The sequence below is a fragment of the Chenopodium album genome, chromosome 10 (assembly GCF_948465745.1).
Source record: "Chenopodium album chromosome 10, dcCheAlbu1.1, whole genome shotgun sequence".
NCBI classification, from domain to species: Eukaryota; Viridiplantae; Streptophyta; class Magnoliopsida; order Caryophyllales; family Amaranthaceae; genus Chenopodium; species Chenopodium album.
The window spans coordinates 22,631,514-22,655,583 of NC_137843.1; positions in this window are offsets into that span (position 1 = coordinate 22,631,514).

The following is a 24,070-nucleotide window of genomic DNA, read 5'->3' on the forward strand; positions in this document are numbered from 1 at the left end:
CAATATAGAAACACTTTGAATGATATAAAGTCTAAAGGTCGTGAGATGAAATAGGAGGAGCTGATTAAGGAGCTCACGACTACTATGGAGACAACTAACAACAAGGCCAATAATCTTGAGTTAGAGCTTAAAATTGCTAACTCTGATCTAAAGGCTCTATAGGCAGCTGATCATGAAAAAAAGCAACTACAAGCAGATAACAACCAGCTCAAAAATGGGAGATGGTCTAGCTGTAGAGTGATCACAAGGCTGAGCTCGCCAAAGAATAGGACCAGCTGGTCATTGAGAATGAAAAAGATTGCGAGGAGTGCGTGAAGATGGCTTGAGATCTTGTTCATCCGGGCGTTGACTGGGAGTTCTTCAACTCGAAGTATCACATGCCATTGAGGTATATGGTGCCCAAACTCTGGACCTGGCGGTGCCGACTTCTTTTAAGGAGTGGGCCAACATTACCTCGGATGATGAGGAAGAAGAGAAAGAGGAAGAGGAGCTCGAGGAGCGGAACGATCAGGCCCCGGTTGACTCTAACAAAGTTCAACCTGGCCATAATGAAGCTGGCCACAATTTTTATTTTTCTATTTATGTGCCTAATTTTTGCCTTAACTTATTAGATGCATGCGGCAACTAACAAATCGGCAGACCTTTAGCCCCTAGGTGGCTGTGTAGTTGGTTTCAAATCTTGATTGACTGACTTGGGAACTTTTGATAATTTAAAGAGTATGACATGTTCCTAAGCCAATCAATCACAGTAGTGATTGCCCCAAACTCAGTACACAGCCGTCCAACGTATAAGCGAGTAGACAGTTGGCCCCCAAGCGGTTCAAGTAGGCTTAATAAACTATCTTTTCCTTCATTTGGGGCAGTTATACTCCAATTATATACTCAAACGTCTTTTTTCCTCATTAGGAGGACTTTTCAAAGTTATATAATTTCAAAATATAATCTAAGTTAGAACTACATTTGGTCACCGGCTGATGTCTTTAGACACACGGTTTCTTATAACCCCGGTTGTGTTCCTTTTAGATTACTTAAGTCAAAAACCTATGAGTTGGCCAATTAGGTCAATCAATTTTGGCCATTTGTACATGTTTATAGAGTAATGTACCACCCAAATGGGAGATGCTCTCCGCAACGAATTCACCCGGATGGGCGTCGCCGGATGTCCTACTCATATTGGAGCAGACGGTTGAATATTTTTATATCATCCGGCCATTGGCCTCATTATGTCTTCTAAAAACGGTTGTTTAGCCACTAAGATTTTGAAATATATTTGTTAGATTTTGCCGCCTGTACATTCCACAGGCAGTTTTCCTATTGGGAGACGTCTGTAATTAAAGAAATAAACAATTGAAAACAAGAAGCAGCTTTTTCATTGATAGCTTTCTATTTACAAAAATTTACAAGTCTTAGAAGTAGTACTTTTTTAAGTTGTCTACATTCCAAGTTTTGGCCAAGTGCCTGCCGTTTAGGGTTTCCAGCTATTAGGTACCGCCTCTTACTTCCTCACGGATCTGGTAGGGACCTTCCCAATTGGGTGTCAATTTTCCTTGTTCATTGGTCCTACCGATTGCCTCCATTTTTTGTAACACAAAGTCCCCAACTTTCAAGGGCCACTTGTGTACTCTTTTGTTGTGTACTCTTTTGTTGTAGGCTCTTGTCATTCTCAGATGGTAAATTTCATGACGCACGGCGGCATTGCCCCTGCGCTACGGGAGAGATTCCAATGCAAGCCGCATGGCCTCCCAGTTTTCTTCCTTGTCATATAGCATGACTCGCCATGGAACCGGTGAAAAAGAGGTCATCTTGTCTATTGAGCACTATGAACCAACTTTTCGAGTCATGTTAGAACTAGCCGCCTGGCCTCAAGCGTGGGCCAAAAGTAGCCCTGCCGCCCTAACTGCTAACTGCTATGAACCTGCTGCTTGGGCCAAAAGTAGCCCTACCGCCTCGCCCTAACTGCTAGAGCCCTACCACCTATATGAGAGGCGCAAAGCCCGAATGAAGCTCTTCTAGAACCTCATGCCCCTTCTCAGGAGTGATGCACTTCAAAGTAGGCTTCAGAAAGCCCTTTTTGAAGTTGGCTGCACATTTTTTCATTGCGACCATTTCTAGATATGTATCCGACAGGGTGTCGTCTAGCAGATAGGCCCGGATGCCATCCATCCAGGTTAAGCTTTGGTCAAGTACTCCAATAGGATCTTCCTCCACAATACTTCATTTTTCTATTATTTCCCAGAAGACTGACCGAGGCGTATTACTAGAGGCGGATGATGCTAGTTTTGATAGAGCATCCGCCTGATTGTTCTCAGATCTGGGCACTTGACTTAGATTAAATTCTTCAAGTGTCCCAACTTCAGTTTTGACTGCCTGCAGGTATTTGATCATAGTTAGATGGGTGGCCTCATAGTCATCATGTTATTGGCTAACGACCAACTAAGAATCAGAGTAAGCATCAATTTTTGTTACCCCTGCCGCCTTGCACATACGGATGCCGGCTAGCAGGGCTTCATACTCTGCCTCATTATTTGAGGCGTTGAACTTGAACCGTAGTGCATAATCATACTGTCCCCTTCCAAAGACTGACATATAATCCCTACACCACAGCCGTTCATAGTAGAGCTCCCGTCTACATACACTTTCCAAACCTGATCAGTATTGTCCATCGCAGCTGGCCTTGTCATTTCGACAACGAAGTCGGCAAACGCCTGACCCTTCAATTGCCTTCCTTGGTTCAAAAGTGATTTCAAGGCTTTGCATTTCAATAACCCATTTGAGCATTCTACCGAATGACTCCATGGTTGTCATTGGCCGTTTGAGGGGTTGATCTATATAGACCATAACCGGATGTGCCAAGAGGTAGGGTTTCAACTTCTTGATAGCCATGAAAAGAGTAAGGCCAAAATTTTCAACCATTGGGTACCGTAGTTCAGCATTTCGAAGAACATGGCTAATGAAATAGACTAGGAGCTGATTGCCATCTCTCTCAGCAAGGAGAACAACACTGAGGGCATGATATAAACGACTAAGTACATGTAAAGCGTCTCTTTGGGTAAAGGGCTAACAATCCTTGGCAAAGAGTGTAGATGCTCTTTTAATTTCTAAAAGGCCGCCTCAACATCATCCCCCCATTTTTCAAATCTAATCTTCTTCCTGATTGCTTGGAAGAAATAAAGGCACTTGTCACTTGACCGGCTGAGGAATCTCCCCAATGCCGCTAGAGAACCGATTAGCTTTTGAACCTCTTTGACAGTACGGGGTGACTTCATGTCAATGACTGCCTGTATCTTCTAAGGGTTGGCCTCTATCCTCCTTTGATCAATCAGAAATCCGAGAAACTTCCCAGACTTATCACCAAAGACACACTTCTTAGGATTGAGCATGACCTTGTGTCGCCTGAGTGTAGTGAAGGTTTCTAGGAGGTCAGCAAGATGATCTGTTTGTAGATTGGATTTAACTATCATATCATCAATGTACGCCTCTACGTTCCTCCCAATCTGATTAATGAAGACTGTATTAATCATTCGTTGGAACGTAGCAGATACATTCTTCAAGCTAAACGGCATCACAGTATAACAGAATAACCCCCGATGAGTGATGAAAGCCGTCTTTTCTTAATATTTTTTCCAGAGGGGAATCTGATGAAAGCCTGAATAGGTGTCCATGAAGCTCATCAAGGCATGCCCGGCTATAGAATCGACCAGACTGTCAATCTTTGGAAGCGGGTAATCGTCCTTTGGACATGCTTTGTTCAAATCAGTGTAATCAACGCACATGTGCCAGGTACCATTCGGCTTTTTTTACAAGTACAACGTTCGCAACCCAATTAGGGAAGTTACATGGTCGAATGAACCCAGCGTCTAACAGCTTTTTAACCTCGGTAGCTGCCGCCTGACTTCGAACCTCGCCGTGATTTTTTTTTTTCTGCTTGATAGGCTTCTTTTTGGATCCACGACGAGTTTGTGGATAGCAAGATCCGGGCTGATGCCTGGCATCTTTTCCACTTCAAAGGCAAAAATGTCTTTGAATTCTTTCAATAGCTTCTTCAATTCTACACCTAGTTTTTCTTAAGCAGCCGTCCCCACCTTAATAGTACGCTCTAGACGGCTCTCGTCCAGAGAAATATCAATATGATCACAGCCGCCTGAGGACAGAGTTCATCTGATCGTTCCTCGGTCGGTGATTGCTATCGGTTCTCTTTTTTCACCACCACCAGCCGATCAACTTTTCTTTTCTTTCCGGCTGCTGGTGGGGTTGGTTCGGGATCCTTGACATCATTAAGGTCTATTGGCTCCTCACCCTGGCCGGTTGCGGCCACTATGGGCTTGACGTAACACTCCTTGGCCATCTTTTGATCCCCGTTCAGGAAGCCAACAGAACCATCATCCCTTCCGAACTTCAGCAGCATGAGGGATGGGATAATGACGACCTTGGACTCGTTTATAGTTGGACGGCCCAAAATGAGGTTGTAGGCGGACAACTCCTCAACAACCAATAACCTAACGATCATGTGGCGTCCCTTTCTCTTCTCTCCCAACTAGATGGGTAGATCAATCCGACCTACTGGGTGCACAACTCCCCCCTCCCCAAAGCCAACCAGAGGATGAGTGACCTTGTGCATGCTGTCAGGCTTGTACTTCAGCTTGGACAAGCACTTGAAGTTGATGATGTCAGATGAGCTACCAGTATCTATTAAGATTCGGCTAGCTAACTAGTTGGCAACCTTGCATTCGATGACGACTAGGTCAACATGCGGCCGGTGAACTGTGCCCCAGTCCTTTTCATTGATGATGACCTCAGGAAATGTGCTGGTGATGAGTGACATTTATGGCACTCATTTGGTCCCTTTTTGGATGAATTTCATTCCATTTTATTATTCCTTTCTTTAGTTTTCCTTAGTTTTATTCTTGTTTTCTTCATTTTATGCTTTTTGTGGTTAGTTTCTCTATTTTGTGCATATTCTAGTTTATTTGTTATTTTTCCCTTTTATTTGCTTTTTCTCCTTTGTTTGTAGGTTGTGATTGATTGTCCAAGAATTCCCGAGCTTCCTCTCCATGATCTTTCATTGATTTTCATGCCTAAAGCTTGTGCAAGAAGTTTCAAGTCAAAGGGGGATCCAAGGAGCATGCTTCAAGGCCTTATTTATGCTCTTTTCATGGCTTAAATTCTTCAAGAATTCCAAGAAAGTTACTGCCTACCTTGTCCTCCATCACCATCATCTAGGATGTGTGCACCACATGAGCTAGGACGAAGAAGAAGAAAGGAGGTTGCAGTTTTGTGCGGGCGCACATGGGGTGTGTGCGGCCGCACATATGTCGTGTGCGGCCGCACATGGGGTGTGTGCGGGCGCACCTTTCTGGGTGTGTCCCGTGCGCCCTTCTCTCTCTCCTCCGAGCGCCCGCACCTGCGTGGGTCTTTTCTTGGGCGTCAAAACCGACCTTCTCCTTTGTATATATAGTTATTTTCCTTCTATTTTTTTTTTTGGTAGTAAGAAGTTTCATAATAGAATTAGATCATATTTTTAGCTTAGTTGAGAGCTTCTCTCTCTAGATTTAGGGGTTAGTTTTAGGAGTAGATTTTAGAGAGAGAAAGTGAAGAATTTCAATGGTGATTGAGAGATTGAAGATCCAATGGTGACAATTGTATTGGAGATCTACTCTATTATCAATGAGCATTTCTAAACTCTATCTCATTTATTGTTTTGTTTAGTATTCATGTTTAGACTGTTGATTTTGATTGGATTTTGATGATTTGATGATTGATGTTTGATTAGAGTAATTGTTCTTCTTTGATTGTTGATTCTTGATTGTTGATTACTTTAGTTGTTTGTTGAATTGATGATGTTTCTAGAGTAGTTGTTTGGTTAGGGATTTGGTGAAGCTTGTATTATGTAATGGATTGATTTAGATTGGGGATTTTGATGGAGTTGATGATGTGATTAAATTGGTTAATTGATTATGTGCATGTGTGTGTTTGATTTAGGCTTGATCACCCTAGTTATTCACACTAGATTGCATTGTAAGTTCACATTGATACGGACCATTGATTTGTGGCTTGCATTTACACGATTGAGGTGTCTTGTGATGTTTTCTAGCTAGAGTTGATCGTAGTTGACGCTAGTTAGACCTCTAGGAGAATAGCTTGATATGCTCTTTTGGTTGCATAATTGATCTTCCCTCACATTGCTTGACTTAGTCAACTTCCGAAACCAATTTGCATTGTTCATTGCTATTATAAGTGAATCCTAATCCCTACCACTTTATTTGTTTGGTTTCTTTATCTTAGTAGTTGTAGGTGTCCTCTTTTACCCTTCGTCTTCGACCTAGCTTAGGCACATAATTGGAAGCACTTAGACATTACCGTTCCTTTGGGTTCGACCCTTGACTTACCTCTATACTTGTATTTAGGTTTGTTGAGTGTTTATAAATTTTGTTTGGCTTAGGAGGATTAGTCCAACGACCTAATTTTCCCACGTCAAAATGGCGCCGTTGCCGGGGATGATTTTGCCCCCACCCCCCAATGTGATGTACATGCTCATGATTTCGATGTTGATTCTTCCAATCTTGGTTGTACTTCTTCTTCTTTTGTTGAGCCTCAATCTCCTACATCCTTTGAATCTCTTATTGTTACCTTGGAAACTCGAATTAGGCATGTTGAGCTTAGTGATGATCTTGGGCCTAAAATGGAGTCTACTCTTAATTGTTTGAGAAGTTAATTGGAGATGATGAAAAAGAGTGAGGAGCGTTTTGAGGAGGAAAGAAGGAGAAATGAAGAGCTAAAAAGCCAATTGTCATCTTTGATGCTTGTATGTGAAAATAACAAATCCAATGTGTGTGTTGAGGATGATGATGGTGATTTTGAGCAACCAAGAGTGTGTGAGGATACCTTTGGTGAGCATATGAGTGATGGTGAAGGAGTTGGGAGAGAAGAGAGTGTTGAATTTGAAAATCCCAACCCTCCCACCCTTTGTAATGAATCTCAAATGTATGAATGTGACTCTTCTATCCATGAGTATTTGGACTCGTTTGAGGTTATGTCAAATGTGTTTATTGAGTGCATAAACAATAGCCATAGCCTTTTAAACAAGTTGATTAAGAAAGCTTCATGGGAGAGAGATGAATTTGAAGTGAATTTGCCTCCATTCATGCATGGTTTTGAGACTCTAGGCTTTAAGGAAGTTGGAGGAGCTATTGTTCATGAATTTAGTGGAGGAGATTATGTGGTTCCTCTTGGGAGTTGGATGTTTGAGGGAGATGGTGATCATGAGTGTTCTTCTTTTGAGGATTCTATGATTGATTTTCATGCCCTCATTGGCGATGAGAGACCTTGTGTTGAGGGAGTCGCGAACCCTTTACCTATTTCTCATACCCCTTTCTCTCAAAAGTTTGACCACATCCCCTATCGCCCTATTTTTCTCCCTTCCTTTGTTGGTAAGCCTATTGGGGACCCTTTTGTCTATGAGGATTTGCTTGTGGCTAATTTGTCTTTAATTGAGGAAGAGGGTGATGTTGCCACCCAAAAATATCCTAGTGAGGAGGATTTGCCTTTTTCTTTTTCTTTTCCCCCTTCTTCTTCTTATTTTCTTGTTTTTCCTTTTGATCCTTCTTCTTCTTTCTTTTGGCACCTCCCTTCTCACTTGCGTGCAATGATCTTGTTGCACGTTTTTCTTCCGTCATTTGCCTACCTTCTATCTTATGAAATGTGTAGTAGTACATTTGACAAGCTCTTGCGATCGTTGCAATATTATTTTACTAGAGCGGTCAAGCTTGGACCTTAAGCAAGCCTTTCTCGGGACGTAACCCGTGTTTTAGATTAGATTTTCCTTTTCTTTTTAGAATAGATTTTTCTCTCATGGAAATTTTTGTGTGCCTTTTGCTAGGTACATGACTTGATATACTTTGGTGCTTCGATTTGGATCAAGAATCAAGGAAGGTTGACTCCTATCTTTGCGTGCATATGAAGACAAGGTTCAATTCTTGAGAAATTAGCTTTGAAAGGTTTAAATTGGGTCATTTGCGGGTATTTACACCCACCTCAAATCCGGTAATATCTTTCCTTGCTCTTTCTCTAGTGGATGATGACTTGTTGGACATATATTGGTTTGTTGGATTGATCTCCTTGTTTTCCCCTCCCATGGATTATATGATTTATGTTTGAGTGTATTGTCTCATTCAAGCTTGGGGGAGGGTATTCTATCATGTTTGGTGGGATGTTGATTCTTATGTGTTATGCACCTTTGTATATGCTTTTCCATGTTTCTTATATTTTGAAAACTCCAAAAAGATTTTCCTTTCTATCAAGGCAAATTTGCAATGTGTTTTGTTTTGTTCTTGCTTTGGACATAATAACATTTGGACTTGTATAATTGAATGCATTTCTTCCTAAATGGTAACGGTGTGCACGGTTTGAGAGTACGCTTGGTTGATTCTAGGATAAAGCATGCTAAGGTAGTTGGTTAGAACTAGTGGGAACATGAAGCCGGATTCTACTTGTTTGTGGCATGTTTGGTAGTTGCTTCCTATAGTTGATTTGACGCCAATAGTGAGTTTTTGCTACAACCATGTGAGTTCTATGTTTTTCAAGCCTTCTACCTTACTTGTATGAGCGGCATGGATCCTTGCCTTCTTGCAAACCTAATCTTGAAACTTGACTCATAGATCTTGAATCCGAGACCGAACCATTTAGGGAGGACAAAGGCACCTTTTTCGGGGTGGTATTTTTCATTTTTAGGATAGTTTTATTCATTTTCTTTATTTTTGGGTTTACATTTGCCTTCTTGCAACCATTTGAGCCTTATACCTTCTTTTCAAGCCACATCTTTAGATATTTGGCCTTTTATTTCATTTTCTTTCTTTTCTTGGTTTTTGTGAAGCAATTGATCATATTTGATGGAGTTTGTGGTGAAGAAGTTGAAATGTTTGGTTCTAATGATAGCAAGATTGTGTGATTTCTTCCTTGTGAATAATGGCAAATGAGTATGAGTAAAAGCCGTCCTACATTATAAAAGGCATGGACAAATAAGTGCAAAATCGAAAAAGCCGTCCAAAGTAAAAAGAGGCAAGGACAAAGCATTATTGAAAAAAAAAGAAGAAAAAAAAGTGAAAAATGAAAAATTCAAAAAATATTTTGATGTGAGTTTTCTCCCTTTTTGAGCATTGAGGACAATGCTCCATTTAAGCTTGGGGGGAAGCGTTCTCACGCTTTTTGTGTATATGTTTGTGGTTTATAGCTTTGAATAAGCTTGGGGGTGTGAGTATTTTTGTTTGGATTGGTGTCTACTTGATTGTGATTCTAAGAAAGGGCCCGTTCTTTGCTTCACTTTTAGGAAAACCACCAAATTTCAAATTTTAGCCTACCTTCACCCTTATTGCCTTACGTTACAACCTTGGGGAAAGACCTTTTGACCTAGATGGTTGAGTCATTCATCGGTGGAGAGGAATGTGAGTTTTAAGAATAGGGAGAGGGGATGCAAAAGTCAAGATGTCGAGTAGCCTAAAAAATCTCTTTTTCCGGTTCCTTCGTGGAACCATTGGGATGCTCATTTGAGGTCGATTTGAAGCTATTAGGAAGAACGCGGTAAGATCGTTTGGGATGAAAGTGGATTGTGAAAGCTAGTTCCTATGCTTAGCATATTTATGTTTCAATCAACCTTGGGTATCTTGGAACGTGCACTCCCTTACTTGTTTAGAAAGATTTGCATCCACTTGTGCATGTACATTTGCAAAAAGTCCTTTCATGAACATTTGTTTGCTTTTCTTGTATTTTGTTTTCTTCTTCATGCTTTGCCTTGTTTGTATTATTGTGAGAGTTATGGGTAAAACTCTTAGGACACCCTTACGAGACCTCACTCGTCCTCATAGGCGACTTTGGGGTTTAAAGGGCTTGTTGTAGCTAAAAACAACCATGATTCCTACGACAGTGAGTCTTAGTGTATATTCTTATCTTGAGTCTTTCTTTTTCATTTTCAATAAATCTTTCATCCTTGATTTTTCTTGCTTTGTTTTGCTCGAGGACGAGCAAAAGTTTAGCTTAGGGGAATTTGATGAGTGACATTTATGGCACTCATTTGGTCCCTTTTTGGATGAATTTCATTCCATTTTATTATTCCTTTCTTTAGTTTTCCTTAGTTTTATTCTTGTTTTCTTCATTTTATGCTTTTTGTGGTTAGTTTCTCTATTTTGTGCATATTCTAGTTTATTTGTTATTTTTCCCTTTTATTTTCTTTTTCTCCTTTGTTTGTAGGTTGTGATTGATTGTCCAAGAATTCCCGAGCTTCCTCTCCATGATCTTTCATTGATTTTCATGCCTAAAGCTTGTGCAAGAAGTTTCAAGTCAAAGGGGGATCCAAGGAGCATGCTTCAAGGCCTTGTTTATGCTCTTTTCACGTTTTATATTCTTCAAGAATTCCAAGAAAGTTGCTGCCTACCTTGTCCTCCATCACCATCATCTAGGATGTGTGCACCACATGAGCTAGGACGAAGAAGAAGAAAGGAGGTTGCAGTTTTGTGCGGGCGCACATGGGGTGTGTGCGGCCGCACATATGTCGTGTGCGGCCGCACATGGGGTGTGTGCGGGCGCACCTTTCTAGGTGTGTCCCGTGCGCCCTTCTCTCTCTCCTCCGAGCGCCCGCACCTGCGTGGGTCTTTTCTTGGGCGTCAAAACCGACCTTCTCCTTTGTATATATAGTTATTTTCCTTCTATTTTTTTTTGGTAGTAAGAAGTTTCATAATAGAATTAGATCATATTTTTAGCTTAGTTGAGAGCTTCTCTCTCTAGATTTAGGGGTTAGTTTTAGGAGTAGATTTTAGAGAGAGAAAGTGAAGAATTTCAATGGTGATTGAGAGATTGAAGATCCAATGGTGACAATTGTATTGGAGATCTACTCTATTATCAATGAGCATTTCTAAACTCTATCTCATTTATTGTTTTGTTTAGTATTCATGTTTAGATTGTTGATTTTGATTGGATTTTGATGATTTGATGATTGATGTTTGATTAGAGTAATTGTTCTTCTTTGATTGTTGATTCTTGATTGTTGATTACTTTAGTTGTTTGTTGAATTGATGATGTTTCTAGAGTAGTTGTTTGGTTAGGGATTTGGTGAAGCTTGTATTATGTAATGGATTGATTTAGATTAGGGATTTTGATGGAGTTGATGATGTGATTAAATTGGTTAATTGATTATGTGCATGTGTGTGTTTGATTTAGGCTTGATCACCCTAGTTATTCACACTAGATTGCATTGTAAGTTCACATTGATACGGACCATTGATTTGTGGCTTGCATTTACACGATTGAGGTGTCTTGTGATGTTTCCTAGCTAGAGTTTATCGTAGTTGACGCTAGTTAGACCTCTAGGAGAATAGCTTGATATGCTCTTTTGGTTGCATAATTGATCTTCCCTCACATTGCTTGACTTAGTCAACTTCCGAAACCAATTTGCATTGTTCATTGCTATTATAAGTGAATCCTAATCCCTACCACTTTATTTGTTTGGTTTCTTTGTCTTAGTAGTTGTAGGTGTCCTCTTTTACCCTTCGTCTTCGACCTAGCTTAGGCACATAATTGGAAGCACTTAGACATTACCGTTCCTTTGGGTTCGACCCTTGACTTACCTCTATACTTGTATTTAGGTTTGTTGAGTGTTTATAAATTTTGTTTGGCTTAGGAGGATTAGTCCAACGACCTAATTTTCCCACGTCAGCTGGTAGACCCTTGACCCTCATTAACAGAGTTGGCGTCCATCTTCCTCAGATGGTCCTTGGTGCCCTGGATGGTAGGGCCCTCTCCAGCAAAGTCGCCTGCTATTGTGTAGATTGACTCTTTGTCAATGTCCGAACTACTAGTAGGCTGGGCAGTCCTTTTGGAAGACTGCCCTGGGTTTGTCTTTGTAGTCGTCATTCGAAGCGCGCCTACATTAAGTATGTGTGAATATGCTTGGAACTCATAGGAAGTGGGAATTGTCATAATACGATTAGGGACAAGGAAAGTAGGGAGCCGCCAACAAGTTTTTAAGGAATTTGTAAACCGTTCACGGATCATTTAAGGCAACCACGAATAAAGGGACAACGATTGACCCGTGAAGGTTACACCCCATTCATAATCCATGAGATTACTAACTCCATATGGTTCGGAACCACAAAAGGAGGATCGGGAATGATGGTACGAAGTGAGTCATGGAGTCACATTAGCCCGTATTGGCCTCTACTCGATTCTTATTATGAAAAGTAATTCCTGCAATCTCAAAGGCATGCAACTAAAGATTCAATTTGCTCCAAACTAATATTAGGCTAAATTGGTTGAATATTAATGCAACATATAATTCTAAAAAATTCGTGACCACTTGATTAAACAACAAGATTAAAGAGGAACCTAAACCGGTTGTCCAAATTATCTTATTAGGCGTGATTTTAGATTAAATATTCCCTTTAACATGAAATATGGTGATCATAATAACAATGGAATAAACATTAATATTGGAAGCAATTTAACCATAATATCATTAGTCAAATCAAATAATAATAAACCTAATCATGATACTAGCAATATTAAAATAAAATAAGTAATTAAATTAATTAATTACTCAAATTTCACGCCCTCCTTTAAATTTCTTTCATACCTTGGTTTAAGGACGGAACCTCGGGTCAAGTATGGACTCCGTAGAGTGCTTAAGGAATGAATGGTGGAAGAATAGGGAAGGTTAGAAATTAGGTTTAAGCAAGAGAGAGAGAAAAGAAAAGGTTTTGGTGTATAAGAGAGGAAGAGAGAATGTTTTGGTGATCAAGCTTGTTGATGATTCAAAAAGGGGTGATATGACCTCTATTTATAAAGAAAAATGAAGGGTCAAAGAATCAAGAATAGATCCAAATTCGAATCGGAATAAAACTCTTGCGATAGGCAACAATTTTTGCGGTTTTTGTTTTTATCATATGTTTTGATCTAGAAATTGGAATAAGATAAATAATATGTCGTTAGAAAGCTATAAAAGTCTACTTTCTAATCCAATTAGAATAAGATTAAAATAGTTTGTAGAATAAAAGATATGGACAAAATAGTGGGACGATGTCAGTTTTGGATAGAGTTTCGTATTTCTTTTATATCTTTTTCGTTATAACTCGAAATTAATATTATAATATATCATTAAAAAGATAATTTCAAGAGATATCCAAACATTTAATATTTGGATTAAAAATATGATGCATGAAAATCATATATGACTATCTTTGAATGCCTTTCAATTTGAATAGAATTAGGACTTTAAAAGAGAAGTTTTATTTAATTTCAAAATCTGTAATCTTATCTTTTCAAAAAGGATAATTAAGATATTTTAGAAACTTATAGAAGCTTCTAATTAATCCTAATTGGTTTAGGAGTAGGATTAAAGCCTTTGGACACTCCACATGATCATTAAGTCGTAGGTAAGGTGGGCTTCGGTTTGGGCTCAGTTTAGTATTTTGGCCATAACTTATTTGTTATAACTCGGATTTGAGCTTATAATATATCGTTGGAAAGATATTTTCAAGAACTATCCAAATATTCAATCATTGGACCCAGATTATGGATTAAATTAAACTGGTCTAAATATTTTTATAAAAGGACACGAAATGAATGAGTTTAAGGGACATGAAATGAATTATTTTGGGGTTTAAAGGCACGAAAAGAGGAAAAAAAGTTATGGTTTAATTTGGGGAAATTGGCTAGGAATTGGGTTGGTTTATGAATGTATTGGTATTGAATATGGATTTAAGCACGACAAGATTAAATACTCAACCCGACCAATAATGGCGGTGAAAGGTTGTTCATCATCGGGTTTGGTTTTGGGGAGACATTTTTAGGTGTCTACAGAGGCCCTCACTTTGAATGAGTTTGTAGAAACATCAGTTTCGAAAACGATAGTCGATAGTCAAAGTAGTCTATAGGGACGGAGAATGATTTAAGACGTTATGCAATCTTAAATCACTCTTAATACGCCGATACCTGTAGAAAAATGCTAGTTCCTCGAATAAAAGAGTAAAGGGATAGAATGCGTATCTTACACCAATGTATCGGTGACGAATATATTCGATAGTATCTAACACCAGTGTATCGGTGGAAAATAAATTTGGTAGTTTTCTACGCCTGAAGATATCCACCGGATGAAGATTGTTGTGATATTTTACAGCTTGAGGAATGCTAATATAATTGCTAACTTCTTCGTCTTGAGAGGTGGCAACGATCGAAATTTTTCCATTCTTGAGGAAAAGCTTGTCTGATGATGAGATTGCAAGTATCTGTGTATCAGAACCTTTCACCATGAATCGTCTTTGCCTAGGGATGATCACTAATGGTTGAACAATGATGATGGTTCGATTGTCCCCGAACGTGGGTCGTAAATATTTCTCTTGTCCCCGAACGTGGGCTGTAGATGGTTCGCTTATCCCCGAACGTGGGCTCTAGTTGGTTCGATTGTCCCCGAACGTGGGTCGTAAATGGTTCGCTTGTCCCCGAACGTGGGCTGTAAATGGTTCGCTTGTCCCCGAATGTGAGCTGTAGATGGTTCGCTTGTCCCCGAACGTGGGCTGTAGATGGTTCGCTTATCCCCGAACGTGGGTTGTAAATGAGACCTGCAAAATGAAATTTGCCAAGGGACTCGTATATACTGTGATTTACCTGACTAACTGACTTGACTAAGCTTGACTTGACATGACATGACATGTGTATGACTTGTGATTGTGTGTACATGTGTATTGAGTGAGTGTGTGCACAGACACAAGCAACCGAAAATCCAAAAGCAAAAGATTTTCGTCATTTTTGTCATGAGATGAGTGGAGGGTACTGACTTTCTCTCGAAAAAGAAAGACGTAAAAAATGAAGTTTTGATTTTAGCTTTCCTCGATGAGAAAATTTTGAAAAAGTTTTTGAACTTCCCCAAAGAAATATATGAAAAAAGAAAAGAAGTCTAAAACTTCCTTGTCGAGTAAATAGAGAAAAACGAGGTAAATAACAATTAATATAACTAAATTACATAAATAACAAGATAAAGTGAAAAGACCATCTTACCCTTGATGCGTGCTTCGCTCATACGATGAGCTCTTACTTCGAAAGCCAAGTCTCGCAAGCGCGTAGACCTCCAACGATAGTCCACCCGCAACAATGACACGGACGATCTCTAACTCGAAGTTTAGCCGAGTTCGGACCAAAAACTACTCGAGTTTTATGTGAACTTAAAGGTTTTCTCACTATTATGTAGATGCCTTTTTAAGTTCCAACTCAAGTGGAATTCTCGAGTGTAATACCCCGTATTTTTATACGTATTTTATTTTAAATAAGTATTTTGTGAAGTATTTAAATAATTCAAAAATGAATTATTTATGGAATTTTAATTATTTATTTTAAATAAGTTTGGAAATATTTTATGAAAGAAAAGTTTTATTTAATTAATTATTAAGTTGGGATTTATTTTAGGAAAGTTTTATTTTAGTAAAGTTTTATTAGGAAAGGGGTTAGTAAAGATAAAAAGGGAAATTTTAGGTAAGAAGGATTTCTAGAGAAAGGGGTATAAATATTCAGCACATGGGCAAATTAAACTTTGCCCAAAGTGGAGAATACCCAAGGTAAATTTTCTCTCCCTTCTCCTTTATTTCTTTTTCTTTCTTTTCCCCTTCCCCTTTTTGCACACACCACCGCCGGCTACCACCAGCAGCGGCGGCGCAACCAGCAGCACGACAGCAGCCAGTTGTGGTGCCGTGGCTGCTGTCCGGCGCACCATTCGTAAAAAAAAATTTATTCTTTTTTTTTTATTTCTTTTGTTTAATCCTAAATCTAATTATTGATTATGAGTTTTGTGATGATTTTATGATGATTGATTTTAAGTATGGTGCAAATTAATTTTTAGATTTTAATTTTAATTAAAAATCCCCAAATTTGAAATCCTAGATTTGTAAATAATTGATTATTGAAGGAATATGATATAGGGTGGTTTAAACCTTTAATTTGAGAGTTTTAAAGTATAATTACACCAAGTTTTCATGAATTAATATTGCTGGAAATTTGTTAGTAAGCTAAAACTTAAGTTTCTTGAAGGAATTTTGAGTACCCATTAATTGGGATTAAAGTAAGAGGTTTTAAACGAATTTTCAGCTTGTTTTAATTAAATTATGAGTGGTTTAATAAGAGTATATATTGCTGAAAATTTGTGTGGAGTAGATTTTAATGCCATATTATGATTTTGGATTGTAGGAGACTTCCAAGTGAGTGATTTTTGTTAGTCGTGGCAATTTTAAGATCTTATTCAAGGTACGTTCGCATACTTGGTATTTATTTGGTGATATAGGAACATGATAAGCTTTGAATAATTGATTCCAAATAGTATCATGATAGGATGTGATTGGAATTTATTATTTGGTTGATGTTGGTGATTGAATTATGAAGTATGGATTATTTGTGATGGATTATTGAATATAAATAATTATTTTGGTATGTTATATATGAACCACACTTTTATTATTGGCATGATAGAGAGTATGTTTAATTAAACTAAATGTTTAATTTGGTTTGGAATATTAAAAAGAAATTTTATTATGGTTCATATAACTTTTATTGATGCTATAAGTATGAGAAAAGAGATATGTAAGTGTCTATGTACACAAGGAATAAATTATATATTGGTGCCTTAGTGCACTTAAGGTGTTTCTAACACCGAGGGATAGGAATTGTGGCGCATTACGCGTTTAAGGTGTCTTTGACACCGAGGTAGATTTAAGAAGAGTTCAATATTAAATATTATGTGGTCACTAATTATTCAAGAATTAAATTGGAATGTTTAATTGTTTGGATAATTATAATGTTTGATTGTGTTATGGTTTGAGAGTCATCACCAAGTTTAATAATATGTAAACAACGTAAAATAAAAGAGATTACCCACCAAGACTCTTGGAACGTATATACCTTGAGTATGAACATATAGGGGGAGTTATGCGACTTTATATTTGACCATAACTTTTACTGGGAGTGTAGGACGCTGTATTTTCCTTTTATTATTATGCCCGGGTTCCACCACTTACGAGTGGTTATTTTATACTGGCACGGTTAGCTCCCGTGTTAGTACCTCTTTATTGGGGCAGGTTAGGGGGAAACCCGTTCGATGCATAATCAATGCTAAATAAATCAATTAGTTACTTTATTAAGAAGTCATGTTGTATGTTGTGTGCTTGTAAATAGATGCAACGAGGTAAGTTGTGTGTTGATAGGTGAAAGCATGTTAGTGTGTTTAATTATGCTTATTTACTCAGCTTTGCTGATTGTGTGTTTGTGTGTTTGTTGGGCTTGTCTTTACCTTGGCCCTATGATGACCCATTTTTAATGGAGAGTAGTGGAAACAAGTAGAGAGAAGCTTTTTAGGTGATGAAGCATATTCATGATGGGCATGAGTGAAGAGCGAATCATGCTAGTTTCCATAAGTTTATGATATGTTTATTGCTTTGATATTTTATTATATTATTCCTGTGTGACTAACGCAAAGATTTTAAAGTTGGGTTGGTTTGATAAGGGCCTATAATGGTTCCAAGTTGTAGGTTGATTTTGTTTTACTTTAATTGACTTTACTTTCGTTTGGTTGATTTTTTAAGTTGAATTATTTTGAATGGTTTTTTTTTTTTATTTTTTTTATTTTTTTTTTAAAGTAGTCTTCTGTTGTGTGTCTTTAATAGTTGCCTTAGCCGTTTTCACGGTGGCGGTAATGTCTTAGATTTTCCTATTTTGAGTTTTAAAAAGAGCAAAATAGGTATTTTAAAAGAAAGGAATTTCTAGGGTGTTACATCAAGTCCCGATACATGGGTATTTATAGAGAATTCCAAGAAACATTCCACTCTCCCATCAATGTGGGAGAGCTGGTAAAAATCAATTTTTCATTTTATTTTTAATTCAAAAACAAAAGAAAAATAACAAATCAATTATTTATCAATAAGTGGCAACAAGGAAGGAGAGGGTAGGTGAGGACCACAGGGGGGACCAAAGCCTAGCCCCTCAAGCATCCCCAACTGCCACACACACTATTCATCCGAAGCCAACCACGCAGCGCCACGTGGCGCCCAGCCTTGGGCACTAAGGCGCGCTCAGCTAGCGGCCTGGTGCGTGGACGGGCCTGCCTCGTGCGCGTTGTGCGTGTATCGGTTGCTGGCCACAAGGCTTGCTAGCTACACACTTTGTGCGGGCTGCTGGGTGTGGCTGTGCGGGCTCTTGCGCGCCATGCCCTGCTGGCCGTGCTAGCACGCTAGCGCATTGCTAGCTGCTAGCTGCTAAATGATGCGCGCGCTAGTGCTGCTAGCTGCTGCGCGTGCTAGCATGCTTGCTAGCTTTGGCGTGCTAGCACCATTTGCCCCTAGCACTCAGTTTGCTCGGGGCAGTCTAATGCTAGGGGTATTTTGGTAATTGTTGATTAACTAATTGATTTTTACCGTCTCGTCTTTTATTCATTCGACTCGACTTGCGACGCTCGGTCTCGACGCTCTTAGCTCGATATCCGATGTCAATGTTCATAAAACTCGATATCCAACTAGGCATTCTGATCACTTGACCTCACTGAATAATTAGCTTTGTAATATTTCCGAACCTTCTATTGGAATAGTACACTTGTTCGAAGGACACCATTCCTATCAATCTCCCACTTGTCCTTTCGAACAAGTGCGCTTTTTGTGTACAACCTATTTCCTATGGTATTTAATGTCTCTTCATGAACTATAAGGTAAGATTATCGTCATCCTTATTACGTCCATAAGTGTTTCTCGAAATCCGAGTTTGAATGTCAATAAACAAATGATTTCTTAAAATCCATCTGAGCACGGCCATGCATTTTTACAGTCTCGTTCTTCGAGAGGCCTTGTAAACAACAAAGACATATTCCGTATGGTAAATAGGGGGACGATTTCCATAGATAATGTTGCAAGAGAATAAAATTCCATAAATACGCTACATTTTAATAAAATTCCCGGCGTACTGTCCACGTCATCTTTTGTAAACCTGATATTTAAAAAAATAAATAAAAGTTTGAAACCGCTAATTGAATTAGCGGTTCATTAAACTAAACCGCTAATTCAATTAGCGTTTTATTTGTTCAGCCACTTACTCAAGCAAGCTAATCAATATTACTATACATAAAATTGCTAATTCAATTAGCGATTTTACATTATATTAGCGGTTTTGTTTTAAATTTGGAAAAAAAAAAAAATTACACTTGTTGACGTGGACAGTATGTGGGGAATTTTATTAAAATGTAGCGTATTTATGGAATTTTGTTCTCTTCTCACATTATTCATGGAAATCGCTCTTAATAGGGGGACATTCCCAGTCTTGTATTGTCAGCTTCTCTTAATAAGAGGACCTAGCGGCCCGAGTGTTGCCGTTATAATCCCCATGTACGGTAGACGTTTGACGAACATCAAAGCGGACTAGTACTTAAACAAGAGAACTCACAATACTCATGGTCGAGGAAAGAGGTTCTGATAGCAATAATGAGAGGTGTACTTATGATGATTTCTAAATCTCTTAAAGTATTCTTATAGGTCGATCCTGTATGGTTCTAAACCAATACCCGTGCAAATGATTTATGACAATCATGTCCTTGTAGCACAAGAAACGGTGCTATAAACCAAACTACACACTAATCTCAAGTGGTGATTAATAGTCCATCATTTAAATGACCTCGATTAGGGATGATTTTCGATTGTAATATTCAATGTTCACTTAATAGGTGTTTCTTTATCCAAGACTGGTCTTGATACCCTATTTTGAATATTCTCAGAATTGAATTGACTCAATATTTAATCCAAAACCACAATAAATTAGAAACGGAGTGATAAAATTGCATGAAATTATATTGCTCCAAAACTTGAATGGTTCATCGTAGTGTCTTACATTAAAATGTTCAAATTTAATTAAAACACTAAATAAGGAAATCAAAGCCAATCACCTACGTACCTGATTCCCATTGCCTCAACGTGCTTGTTGTGCTTCACTTGAGGTAGAGTTTAGTAAGTGGATCGGCTACATTATCGTCCACTCCAACTTTACAAATTCTGATTTCACCCTCTGACTTCCATTCTCTTATCATGTGAAATCGCCGCTTGACATGTTTGACCTTCTGATGTTCCCTTGGCTCTCTAGCCTAAGCAATAGCTCCTTTTTTATCACAATAGAGGGCTATTGGACCCTTGATGGAGGGTAGAACATCAAGTTCACCAACGAACTTACGAATCCAAACTGCCTCCTTAGCCGCTTCAGCAGCTGCCAAGTATTTGGCTTAAGTTATAGAATCTGCAGTTGTGCTCTACTTGGCACTCTTCCAACTGAACGCCCCTCCATTTAGACAGAATACGTATCCAGACTGCAATTTGAAATCGTCTCTGTCTGTTTGGAAGCTTGCGTCGGTGTAACCTTCAACAACTAATTCATCTAAGCCATTGTATACCAGGAATTTATCCTTGTTCCTTTTCAGGTACTTTAAGAATTCTTGGCCGCAGTCCAATGCGCCTCTCCTAGGTTTGATTGGTATCGGCTCGTAGCACTCAAGGCATACAATACATCTGGCCTAGTACATATCATGGTATATATGTTCGATCCAATAAGTGGAGCATATGGAATCTGATTCTTCCTTTCCCGTTCATCAGGTGTCTTTGGACACTGCTTCTTGCTTAGGGTTATGCCATGTGACATGAGTAGGTGACCTCTCTTGGCCTCCTCCATGTTAAATCGTGCCAATACCTTATCACGAGCAACAAACACTTTGTAGGGAATATTCCAAGCATCCCACACTTGAGCCCCACTATGATCACACACTTAAGTATAGTGGCGTCCAAAGGGAAGGAAGCTAGAGCAAAAGAGTTGCCAACAAGTTTTAAGAACTTGTAAACTGTTCACAGGGTGAAGGTTACAACCCTTCACGATCCTAGAGATCGCTAACTCCATAGTGGTCCTGAACCATGACTGGATATTCGGAGATGAAGGTACAAATCCAACCTAAAAGAGATTGAACCTGGCCTAAAAATAGGCCTCTAATTTATTCTTCTCATATTCATGTGCGCTTTCTGACTAACATACACTCATTAGGTTAATCCTATAACTAGTTTAATCTATGTTGGTTGATTATTAATGCACAAACAAAACTACTATTGGAGATCACTTGAATTAAAATCATATTAGTCTAAAATAAAATTATTAATTATCTTATTAAGCGTGATTACAAGTACAAATTCCCTTTAATCCTGCAAGAGAGGGCGTGATCAAGCAATAACAATAATATCAAGTAACAATAATATTAATTGACACAACAAATCATCATCATCATCATAACCTCAATAAAGCATAATAATATTATTAGCAAGATCCTAGGCATGATACAAACAAGATTAATAACAAATCCTAGCATGTCACTAAAAACTAAAGATCAAAGCTTTAGCCCTAACATGATACTAGCATGATAGAAGAAATAGGAAGCAACCTAATCATGATACTAGAAAGAAATAACATCCTAACATGACACTAGGAATTAACATAATTAAAGTATGCTTTCTAAAGACATATAGCAATAAAACAACTTACTTTGTTGCCTCGTATCTCTTTCTATCAAAACAATACACACGTTAGTAACTTCAATAAAATATTAAATCAAACAATTAATTTAAATAATTGAAATAGGGATTTTGGACCAAAAACTCAGAAATTATCAACCTTTCACATCTAGGGCGAAGGCAACTTCGAACTTGGCTAGGTGTGTCTAAGTCTCGTGATGGAGGAATAGTGTATTTGAAAAGGCAAGGCTTAGAAAAAAGGGGAGAAAGAACAAGATTCTAGCTTTTAGAGGGAAGATAATAGATGATTGTTGGTGATTGTTGGTGATTGTAAAAAAAGGGTGATATGACCACTATTTATAGGAAAAAATAGGGTTGAAGCGATTGAAAAGAATCCGAATTTGAATCGGAATAAAACTTGATGGATAACAGTTTTTGTAGTTTTTGTTTTTATCATAACTTTTGATCCAAAGGTCAGAATAAGATAAACAATATGTCTTTGGAAATCTCTTGAAGTTTAATTTTCAACCCAATTAAAATCAGGTTAAAATATTTTGTAGAATAAAAGATATGGCCGAAATAGTGGGACCGTGTCAGTTTTGGATAGAGTTTCGTATTTCTTTCATATCTTTTTCGTTATAGCTCGGAATTAATATTATAATATATCATTGGAAAGATAATTTCAAGATCTATCCAACCATATAAGATTTAAATAAAATTTATGAGGAACGAAAATAATATCTGATCATCTTTGAATGTCTTTCATTTTGAATAGAATTAGGACTTAAAAAGGAAAGTTTTATTCAATTTCAAACTCTTTAATCTTATCTTTTCAAAAAGAATAATTAAGATATTTTAGAAACTTATAGAAGCTTCTAATTAATCCTAATCAGTTTAGGAATATAATTAAGATTAATGGACCCTCCACATGATCATTGGGTCGCACATAAAACTCGTTTAGATCCAATTTAGTATTTTGACCATAACTTCCTCATTATTCATCGAAATTAGGCTTATAATATATCGTTGGAAAGGTATTTTAAACACCTATCCAACTACACCATTATTGTACCTAAATCATGGACCAAATTTAATTGGATTGGACGTTTTTCATAAATAGGATACGAAATAAATGATTTTCGAAAACAAAAAGAATTATTTTTATTAAAATCAGGGGAATTCACGAGACTTTTTCACCTTTCACCTCGCTTGATATTCATGACGTGAAAAGTACTCATCACTGGGTTTTGTTTTTGGGGAGACACAATCAGGTGTTTACAGAAGCCCCCACTTTGACTGAGTTTGGAGATATGTAAGTTTCGAAAACAAAAGTCAAAGTAGCGATAGGGACGGAGAATGATTCAGAATGTTTTGCGATCCTAAATCATTCTTGTAATGCCGATAGCTGCAAAGTAGCGTTAGTTTAAAGAGATAAATGAGTTAAGAAACGCGTATCTTGCACCGTCGAGTACACGTCTCTAGGGTAACCGATTTTACTGCTGCATTTGTGACGACCTTCCTCAAGCCAGGGGATATCGCTGAAGACCACTCCGCTTGTAGCCGCCTTCATTTTCCGCTATGACAGTCTTCCGCAAGCTAGGGAAGGAATCGAAGATTGCTCCACTTGTAGCAATCTTCTACTGTTTTTGTGACTATCCTCCACAAGCTAGGGAAAATGATGATAACTCCGCTTATAGCCATTTCCCGTTTTCTTGACAATTCTCCATAAGATAGGGAACTTTGTCGAAGGTGAATTTGCTTGTAGTCATCTTTAGTTGTTTGTGACAACCCTCAACATCTTAGGGAACGTTGTCGAAGATCATTCTACTTGTAACGATCCTCAGTTTTGTTGTTGTGACAATCTTCCACATCCTAGGGAACATTGTTGATGATCTACTGCTACATCATGAGCTATTTTCTTGAATCAAGGTGACAACCTTCACAATCATAGCGAATGTCGTCGACGACTGCTTCATCACGAACCGTTCTTCTCAAATTTGGGTGACGACTCCTCAATCATAGCGAACGTCATCGAAGATTGCTCATCTCGTGCCATCTTCTGAATTCTGGGTGACAACTTCCTCAATATTAGCAAAATCTATCGAAGATCGCCCATCTCGTGCTATCTTCTCAAATCAAGTGACAACCCCCACAATCTTAGCAAAAGCCGTCGAAGATTACCCATCTCGTGCTATCTTCTCAAATCAAGTGATAAATTCCTCAATCATAGTGAAAGCTATCGAAGATCGCTTCATCTTTAATCGTTTTTCTCAAATCCAAGCGAGAGACCCTTTTAATCTTAGAGCCTCCTGCCGAAGACTTCTTTATCTTAAGTCTTCAAATTTTCTTGTCTTTTCTCCTAGAAGTAATGGACCTTTCCATCTTTGGAAAATTCATTTTAAGAACCATATATAAGATTCTTAAAGTCTTCAAATTGATTTGTAGAAATCTTCCATCCTAGGAATTCTTTGTGATTATAATCAATCACTACTTAAATGTTTTAAATCTTATTCAATCATTTTTTCAATCGA